A 10,000-nucleotide genomic window follows, 5' to 3' on the forward strand; every position below is an offset into this window, starting at 1 on the left:
ACGGCTGTGTAGCGGGGATCAAAACGAGTAATTTCATGTATAAAGTTTAATTAAACTCCCAATAGTTTGCCGGGAAACATCGATTATTCCGATCTAGAAAGAGACAGAGACAGTCGATCCGCGTTATGTTAAATATTTCAAGGTTCCCGATTCCACAAAATTATAAAAAGTATACGGCTGTGTAGCGGGGATCAAAACGAGTAATTTCGTGTATAAAGTTTAATTAATATCCCATTACTTTGCCGGGAAACATCGATTATTCCGATCTAGAAAGAGACAGAGACAGTCGATCCGCGTTATGTTAAATATTTCAAGGTTCCCGATTCCACAAAATTATAAAAAGTATACGGCTGTGTAGCGGGGATCAAAACGAGTAATTTCGTGTATAAAGTTTAATTAATATCCCATTAGTTTGCCGGGAAACATCGATTATTCCGATCTAGAAAGAGACAGAGACAGTCGATCCGCGTTATGTTAAATATTGCAAGGTTCCCGATTCCACAAAATTATAAAAAGTATACGGCTGTGTAGCGGGGACCAAAACGAGTAATTTCATGTATAAAGTTTAATTAATCTCCCAATAGTTTGCCGGGAAACATCGATTATTCCGATCTAGAAAGAGACAGAGACAGTCGATCCGCGTTATGTTAAATATTTCAAGGTTCCCGATTCCACAAAATTATAAAAAGTATACGGCTGTGTAGCAGGGATCAAAACGAGTAATTTCGTGTATAAAGTTTAATTAATATCCCATTAGTTTGCCGGGAAACATCGATAATTCCGATCTAGAAAGAGACAGAGACAGTCGATCCGCGTTATGTTAAATATCTCAAGGTTACCGATTCCACAAAATTATAAAAAGTATACGGCTGTGTAGCGGGGATCAAAACGAGTAATTTCGTGTATAAAGTTTAATTAATATCCCATTACTTTGCCGGGAAACATCAATACTTCGATCGCGCGAGAGAGACAGAGAAACGAACAGTCTTTTTTTCGATTTACGGCTAAAATAAATTTTTCTCATTTTATTCAATAACATATTCTTGCTTAGATAACTTTTTTACATAGGGATTAAGCATTTAGAACGATATAATGTTTAAAATAAGGGCACTTTACTCTTGACATTTTACGGTTTTTTCAATTTTCTGAAAGATCCTACCATTAGATTTTTTTAAAAATACGATATTCTTGCTTAACTGACGTTTCTACATAGGGATTAAGCATTTAGAACGAAATCTAATGTCAGAAAATGGCACTTTACTCTTGACATTTTTCGGTTTTTTCAATTTTCTGAAAAATCCTATCATTAGATTTTTTTAAAAATACGATATTCTTGCTTAACTAACGTTTCTACATAGGGATTAAGCATTTAGAACGAAATCTAATGTCAGAAAATGGCACTTTACTCTTGACATTTTTCGGTTTTTTCAATTTTCTGGAAAATCCTATCATTAGATTTTTTTAAAAATACGATATTCTTGCTTAACTAACGTTTCTACATAGGGATTAAGCATTTAGAACGAAATCTAATGTAGGAAAATGGTACTTTACTCTTGATCGGTACGTTGGGACTTAGAAAATATTCGGGCGTTCCAATCGCTCGTCTGTTGCATCATAGCGCGTCTTTTTTTTTTTTTTTTTTTGTTTAACGTGGGGGAAATCTGCTGGTCAGACACCCCCGTCCAGCCCGAGGGGCGGGGCGGGGGTAGTGCGGGTTTTGACCCGCTAAAACCCCCACGGCGGCCTAGGGCGCTGGCGAGTAGCGGGGGAGCCACGGGAACTCTTACAGAACACAACCGCGGCTCCCCCTCGCCTGGCCGGCCACCAGGATGGAATGGCGGTGGCCGGCCGCGTCCCGGGGGGGAGATTTATACTCCCCCCATGAATCATCTTGCTTCGGCGGTGCGGGGGACCGCACCCCACACCGCCTCGTCCTCCCAATATGGGGAGGACAGCTTCAGTTGGGGGGGGGGGGGGTGGCGGGCGGCGGGCAATTAAACCAGTAATCTGGTACACCCGCCGCCCGCCTATTCTCATCTGCTCGGGGGGGGGGCTCTAGGCGTGGGCGCACACGCCGCACCCCCCGCTCACGGCGACCCCGCTCGGCAGCCTCCTTCTGCAGCATCACCTCTTCGCAGAAGGTGATGGCTGCCGCCCATTTTCTTGGGCTCTCCAGCATGGCCCCAACTAAGCTGGAGAGAGCGAGGTCGCGACCAACTTCCCGTCTTAGGACTCGGCGCAGCACTGAAAAGGCGGGGCATACCTCCAGTGTATGCTGCGCCGAGTCCTCCTCCGCGCCACAGTGGTGGCACACCGTCGTCGCTTCCCGACCGATGCGACACAGGTACACACCGAAGCAGCCATGCCCGGTGAACACCTGCGTCGCACGGTAGGTGAGCCTGCCAAACCGCCTCTCCCGCCACGAGGTGAAGTGTGGCAGGAGAGCCCCGGGGACGCGCTCGGCGGCATGGGAGCAAAGCTCCGCATGCCATCTGGCGAGCGCTAGTCCCCGGGCCTGGAGTTCGAAGCCGTCGACCGCCTCCTGCTCCGGCGGGTCCCCCCGAGCCCGGCCAGCGATGCATATGCGCCTATAGACATAGGCGCGCATCGCCGCCTGCAGCTCGAAGGGAATTTCTCCCGCCAGAGCAAGCGCCGCCACGGTAGACGCGGTGCGGTAACCCCGTATGAGGCGAAGGGCCATTTGCCTCTGAAGCCGGCGCAACAACAGAGTGATGCGCCGGCTTGCCCTCGCGGACGGCCCCCAGATCGGGGCGCCGTACAAGGCCATGGACCGCACCACGCCCAGGTATAGGCGACGCACCATGTTATCCGGTCCCCCGAGATTGGGCAACAGGCGGCAGAGCGAGGCCGCCGCCCTCTCAACTCGGGGGACGAGGCGGCCGAAATGCGCCCCGAATCTCCAGTGGCTGTCGAGGATCAGTCCGAGATACTTGATCTCGGACTTCACCTCGACGCAGGCTCCTCCAACCCAGATCCACGATCCGGCCGGTGGCCGCGACCGAGGCCGTCCAAACCAGACGGCCTCGGCCTTCTCCGGGGCCATCTTCAGCCCCAGATCGTGGATCTTCGCGACGACGGCTGCCACCGCAACCTCCGCTCGTCGGATGGTCCTCTCGAAGGTGTCCCCGACGGTGACCACTAACGTGTCGTCCGCATAGCAGACGACAGTGGCACCGTCGGGCAGGGAGGCCTTCAGGACTGCGTTATATCCCAGGTCCCACAGGAGTGGTCCTAACACGGACCCCTGTGGGACCCCGCAGTCCACTTCCCTCCGTATCGTCCCGTACCGGCCCGGGTATTCCACCCACCTGTCCCGCAGGTAGGCCCCGATCACCCGCCTCAGATAGGGAGGCACCTGGTGTTCAACCAGGGCCTCCCTAATGGCGGACCAGGGCAGGGTGTTGAACGCATTGACGATGTCGATCGACACCGCCAAGCACACCCCGCCCCGTGCCACGGCATTGTCCGAGAGGGACTTTAGACGGTCGATTGCGTCGACCGTCGATCGCCCCTCCCGGAAGCCGAACTGGCAGTCCGCCAGATCGGGGCCAACGCGGGACAGGTGCCTGGCGAGGCGGGCAGCAATGATCTTTTCAAAGATCTTGCCCACCTCGTCCAGGAGGCAAATGGGCCGGTACGCGGAGGGAGAATCCGCAGGCCTCCCATCCTTCCTTAAGAGGACCATCCGACTTCTCCTCCAGAGGTCCGGGAACACCCCGGACCTCAGGAGCCCGGAGAAGAGGCTTCTGAGCCTCCCGCCCAGGACGCTCATGGCAAGCAACCAGACCCGGCCGGGGATACCGTCCGGCCCCGGGGCAGTATTCTTGCCCCGAAGCCATTTGACTACCCCGGCCATTTCCTCCGGCGCGACCTCCAGATCCGGGGACCACTCATGTCCCTCTAGCTGAGGGACGGGCCGGGACGCCTCCCCGCTGACGGGGAATAGCGCGTCCACGACCCGTCCGAGCATCCCCGGATCCAGGCTTTCCGTCAGAGGGGGCGCCCAGGGACGTAAACGTCCCATCGCCATTTTGTATGGGCGCCCCCACGGATCTCGGTTCAGAGACCCGAGAAAGTCGCGCCAGGCCTGGCTCTTCGCCTGCCTGATGGCCAGCTGCAGGGCGACCACCTTCTCCCTGTATCGCCCATACAGCTGGATAGCCAGCTCCACGTCGGAACGTCGTCGTCGACGGGCGCGGGCGTACTGGCGTCGCGCGCGGACGCACTCTGTGCGTAAATCCGCTATCGCGCGCGACCACCAGTACACCGCCTTCCTCGGGAAGACCCTGGCCCGGGGCATGGCGACGTCGCAAATCGACGTCATTGCGCCCCGGAACCAATGGGCCTCCCTTGTCCCGTCGACTGGCCCGGCCGGTGTTGCCGGCCAGGCCACGACGTGGGCTGCCGCCATCAGAGCGTCCTGGTCGAGGCGCTTCAGCGCCCACCGCGGCTGAGGCGATCCCTCATCAGCGGGGCGACGTCGGGGTGTCGATGGGGCGGCGGAGAGGCCGAGAACAATGTATCTGTGGTCCGATAGCGTCTCGACCTCCTCCGCCACCCTCCACCCCGTAATACGGCGCACGGCCGGGGCGTTGCCCATGATAGGTCAACGATGGACCCCCCGTTGTACCGCACGCACGTATGGACCGAGCCCGTGTTTAGGAGACGGAGCTCGAGTCCCGCCGCCCAATCAAGCACCTCCCGGCCCCTCGGGTCCGTCCTGGGGGAACCCCAAGCTGAAGACTTGGCGTTGAAGTCCCCCAGGACCAGCACCGGACGGGGCTGGCAGCGGGAGACGCATCTCCCCACCACGTCCAGAAACTGTTCAAACTCCACGAGGGACCACCTCGGAGGTGCGTAGATCGCCACAACCACGGTGCCGCCCCAGTCAACGGCCAGGTATCCCCGGCCGCGCTCGATAACGGAGCACGCCGGGGACCCCGGCCGACCTGCCCATATTATAACGGCGGAGCCGTCCAAGTCCCCCATCCAATGTGGATGGTCGGGGACCCGGTACGGCTCCGCCGCTACGGCCAACCCGGCACCCCACTCGGCCAGGAATTGCACGAAAAGATCTTGTGCCCTGACCGAGTGGTTCAGGTTGGCCTGAATAATAGGGCCAGTAGGCCCCATTACTCCGGCACCTCAATCTCCATCGCCGCCGCGGGAGCGGTGGCGTCTGGGGTTTTATCAGCCCCAACCGCCCCCGCGGGCGCGACGGTGGCATCCTTGGGTGCCGGATCCTTCGTATTAGTGGCTGTCACGGCGGCTGCCGCCTTGGCCGTCGTGGTCCTCCTCCCCCTGCTCCCTCTGCCGCGTCTCGCGCTGGCAGGGCACGCCCGGCTGCCGAGGCGGTGGCCGGCCGGCTTGCCAGCACCCGCGCAAAGCGGGCACTTTGGCTGTTCAGTGCAGCCAGCCACCTTGTGGTCCTGACTGCCGCACCCAAAACAGCAGCCGGACCGATCCTCGGCCGCAGTGCACCGCTGCCTTGTGTGGCCTAAGCCAAAGCAGCGGTAGCACTGCAAGGGCCGGGCGCTGAGGGCCTCCACTGTCGCCTGGGTCCAGCCCACCGTCAGTTTGCCGGCGACCGCAACTTTACGTGCGGCCGCGGCAGGGCACTGGACCCAGAGGGTGCCCAAACCGGAGGGGGAAGACCGGATTTCGCCGGTCCTCACATCCCCCCGGTCGCACCCTCCCACACGGGCGACAGCTTCGGCGACCTCCACCGGCGTGGTCGAGTCGACCAGGCCGCGCACCCTAAGGTCGGCCTTTTTTATCGGGCGCGCGACCTTCACGCCGGTCCCTGCCAACGCGTCAGCCATCTTAGAGGCCAAGGCAGTGGCCTTGGCTGCTCCATCGGCTCCGGGGACCTCCAAAATTATGGCCCCCGTCACCGCTCTCCTGGGCTTCAGCGAGGCGATGCCAATTTCTGCCAGGTCTATTTTGGACCTGGCAGTGGTCATCGCCTCGGCATAACTCATCGCCCCGCCGGCCGGTACCGTTATAGTAACGGCGGCCGTGCGGGGCGGACGCGGCGGCAGGGGAGCCTTTTTGGGGGCAGCCGGTGCCACCCGCCTCGCCGCCCTCTGGGTCGAAGCAGCCTTGGCAGCTGCCGCGGGTTTATCCGCGGCAGCCGCCCTTTTGGCCTTCCGGCCAACTACCTTTGCCCACACCTCAGTTGGAGGTGTGGTGGAGGGCGGCGCAACAGTGGGGGCGGGCTGCAATTGCGTCGCCTTAGCGACCACAGTCCCTCCCCCACTGCCACCCTTCTTCTTTCCCCCCTCCTGTCCATCGGCAGAGGTGGGGCGGACGGCACGGGTGCCGCCGATCGCGGGCCTCGCACCCGCGGGACCAACTCCCTTCTGAACGATGCCAATTTGGCATCGATGAGGGAGCCGATCTTTGCCAGCAAGTCTGCTGGCACAACCGCGGGTGGGGGCGAGGACCCTCCTCGCCCAGGGGACTGGGGCCCCCGTGCGCCGACAACCGGCAGCAACCCCTTGCCCCCCCCAGGGGGCAGCGGCGGAGCCATCCCGGCAGCAGCCGGCCCCGCCTCCACCGCTTGACGGAGTCGGGCGACCTCCGCCCGTAACTCCGCCAACTGCTCCCTCAATGAGGCATTTTCGGCTTCCAACAGCCGGGTGGCGCTGGGAGCCGACCGCACTGCCAGCTCCGCAACGCCCACCCGGCTGTTCAGGGCCGCCGTCCGCAGGGACCGCACCGCGCTGGCCTTCAGTCCCGTCGCAGCGCCGGAGATTCTGGCCACATCGCCCAGGCACTCCATTACTGCTGCCGCAACGTCACGCGTCGGGCGGCCCCGGAAGTCCGCAGCGACCTCAACCTCGTCGGGAAGCGTGTCGCTCGATCTCGCAGGCCTCGGCCCCGGGGCAACCGGCTCGAAAATGCCCGCTATGAGGCTTTTTTCAGCCTCAGCCTGTCTACGTTTGGCCTCTTGGAGGCCAACGTATTGCCCGGTCGTCGGTGGCCGGCCCCGTTTCCTCGTGGAGGTGCCCGGGACGCTCTGCGACGAGTGGTGGGAGGAGACGGAGAAGTCCGACTCCTCCCCCCCGTCGCAGTCGCCAAGGCCCTCCGCAGGCCTCTTTGCGCCGCGTGTTGCAGAATGCCTCCGCGACACCGGCTCTGTACATCTTTTGAGGCGCACGATAGGCCCGCGCACCTCCACCTCACGCTCGTTTCCCCCCTCCCCGGTTGTATTTGAAAAAGAATCCATATCTGATCCCACGAGTGTGGTCGGAAAGGAGGTCACCCCGGGTAGAGCCGCCATACCCGGGGAAGGCTAATACGCCCGGGGGGTCGCCAGGTACCCCGGGGTTGTCCGCTAACGATTGGTGCACCCACCAACCATAGCTGGCGCTTACTCCAGCTACGCCCTCTTCACCGCGCAACACTGCTTGGGGCTAGGGATTTTTTAGAGAGGTTGTCATCCTCGCGGTCCGGCCGGTTAAGGCAAGACCCCCGTTCCTGTAAAACATGACCACAGGTTTACGGTATGTGTCCGACTTTAGTTGGCCCCTCACCTCAAGCCACTCCGGCTAGGTAGAACCTGCCAGGGAATAAAATCCCCACCGGCACAGCCTTGAGGATCATTAGGGCACGAAGCCCCCCACCACGACAAGGTAGCGGACACGGGGGGGTACGCGGCGCGCTCGGCGCTTTGAACAGCTCCGGTGTCCCCATTATTTTCGATTTACGGCTAAAATAAATTTTTCTAATTTTTTTCAATAACATATTCTTGCTTAAATAACTTTTTTACATAGGGATTAAGCATTTAGAACGATACATTGTTTAAAATAAGGGCACTTTACTCTTGACATTTTACGGTTTTTTCAATTTTCTGAAAAATCCTATCATTAGATTTTTTTAAAAATACGATATTCTTGCTTAACTAACGTTTCTACATAGGGATTAAGCATTTAGAACGAAATCTAATGTCAGAAAATGGCACTTTACTCTTGACATTTTTCGGTTTTTTCAATTTTCTGGAAAATCCTATCATTAGATTTTTTTAAAAATACGATATTCTTGCTTAACTAACGCTTCTACATAGGGATTAAGCATTTAGAACGAAATCTAATGTAGGAAAATGGTACTTTACTCTTGATCGGTACGTTGGGACTTAGAAAATATTCGGCCGTACGCGGCGCGTCTCGGCGCTTCGAACAGCTCCGGTGTCCCCATTATTTTCGATTTACGGCTAAAATAAATTTTTCTAATTTTTTTCAATTACATATTCTTGCTTAAATAACTTTTTTACATAGGGATTAAGCATTTAGAACGACATGTTGTTTAAAATAATGGTACTTTACTCTTGTGATTTTTCGGTTTTTTTTGATTATTTTGAAAAATAAATTTTTGTAATTTTTTTAAATACGATATTCGTGATCAGTGAACGATTTCACATATGGATTAAGCATTTAGAATCGTGCGGACGCGTTATTAAAAAAGTTTACTCGATGCGATGGGACTTTAAAAAGTTTGTGAAAATTTTCATATTGGGAAAAAATGTGTAATTTTTTGTCTAGTTTACGGTAGTGTAATTTATTTTAATGTTTACTATAAAAAATTTTTTCGTTCGTTCACGCGCTATGTTACAACAGCACGGCCGGGCGGTCTGTTGCCGCGGCGGTTTACACTCATAAGCGCGCGTGCTATTCGGCCGGCGGCGCCGGCGTCCTTGCCGGCCGTTCGGTATCTATAAGAGATACACGGTCCGTGCGAGGCGGACGGAGCAGAGCGGGTTTTGGGCCAATTCTACGATCTCGGTCGAGAAGCTGTCTCAGAGCTCCTTCGGGGCTTCGGTCCTGACTGTTTCGTGCCGTTTACGTTACGGACTTTTCTCCACACAGCGTGGCCACGGGTCGGTGTCTTTGACCGAATGGCCCATATGTGGCAAGCCCTACGGGGTTGGTTACCCGTATGCACTTTGTATGTATACTCGTACTCACTGACCAATCGACTCTTCTGTCCGAGCGATGGAAAAATTTTTTAAAATGCATCTGTAAGATTTGGAAGCAAATCGTACCAATTGAAAACTGTGGCTAAAATGAATAGCCCAGTGGAGAGAGAAAACTATCAAAAAACTGATTTTTTAAATCAAGAGGTGTCAGAAATCGAAATGCCTAGCGCGAGCGGAAGAACACGCTTTCTCGCCAGTCCAGCATGTGTCCTGTCCGTTCTTCCTCGGCTTGCCGATTTTGCCCAGATCAGAGGTTTCGTGCTTCCGGCGGTCAGAAGATCAGCGTGAGCGTACGCGCTTCCACGACTATGGCATCACCCATGTACTTTTTCCTTTGAATATATTTGAGTACATAAAAAATATTAAAACATATAGAGAGAACTGTGTCTTGGATCTTAAAAATTTGTCAATAGCGATGATATATTATTACTTAACTTGAAGTATTTGTACGTTTTAGCTGGGACGTACATTTATCTTACAAGATGTTAATAGCGAGACTCTTGAAGATAAAATTATCTTGTGATTTTATGAAGGCAAAGATAGAAACGTACGAAGCTGGCGTACGTAGAAAAATGTGATTTTATGATAGAACAAAAATATAATACGTACGTTTTTGGGCGTACGGTAAAATATCTGTATGGTAGAAAAATGAAAGAAATTGAGCGTTAAAGAAGGATATGTTACAAGCGCGGAATGTGGCAAAACTTGTACATATTTGAAAGAGAAAAATGGTGTGTCGACCTGACATATATATATGAAACAGGCGACGATGGAAAAGGATTTAAATTTTGTCCATTTTATATATACATATTGTATAGTTCCCTGGTTGATCCTGCCAGTAGTCATATGCTTGTCTCAAAGATTAAGCCATGCATGTCTCAGTACATGCCGTATTAAGGTGAAACCGCGAATGGCTCATTAAATCAGTTATGGTTTCTTAGATCGTACTAAAATTTACTTGGATAACTGTGGTAATTCTAGAGCTAATACATGCAAAACAGA

At 54.5% G+C, this 10,000-nt stretch overlaps 1 non-coding gene across 1 annotated transcript in view; it reads left to right on the forward strand.

Moving 5' to 3' along the window:
• Positions 1-9,817: 9,817 nt before the first annotated feature.
• The window catches only part of LOC143260225 (small subunit ribosomal RNA), a 1,921-nt gene continuing 1,738 nt past the window's right edge, over positions 9,818-10,000 (forward strand). Inside the window, exon 1 of the ribosomal RNA XR_013034350.1 lies at positions 9,818-10,000. This exon is cut by the window's right edge and continues 1,738 nt beyond it. This is a non-coding gene — a ribosomal RNA (small subunit ribosomal RNA).

Source organism: Megalopta genalis, chromosome 10, assembly GCF_051020955.1.
Source record: "Megalopta genalis isolate 19385.01 chromosome 10, iyMegGena1_principal, whole genome shotgun sequence".
In the NCBI taxonomy this organism is placed as follows: domain Eukaryota; kingdom Metazoa; phylum Arthropoda; class Insecta; order Hymenoptera; family Halictidae; genus Megalopta; species Megalopta genalis.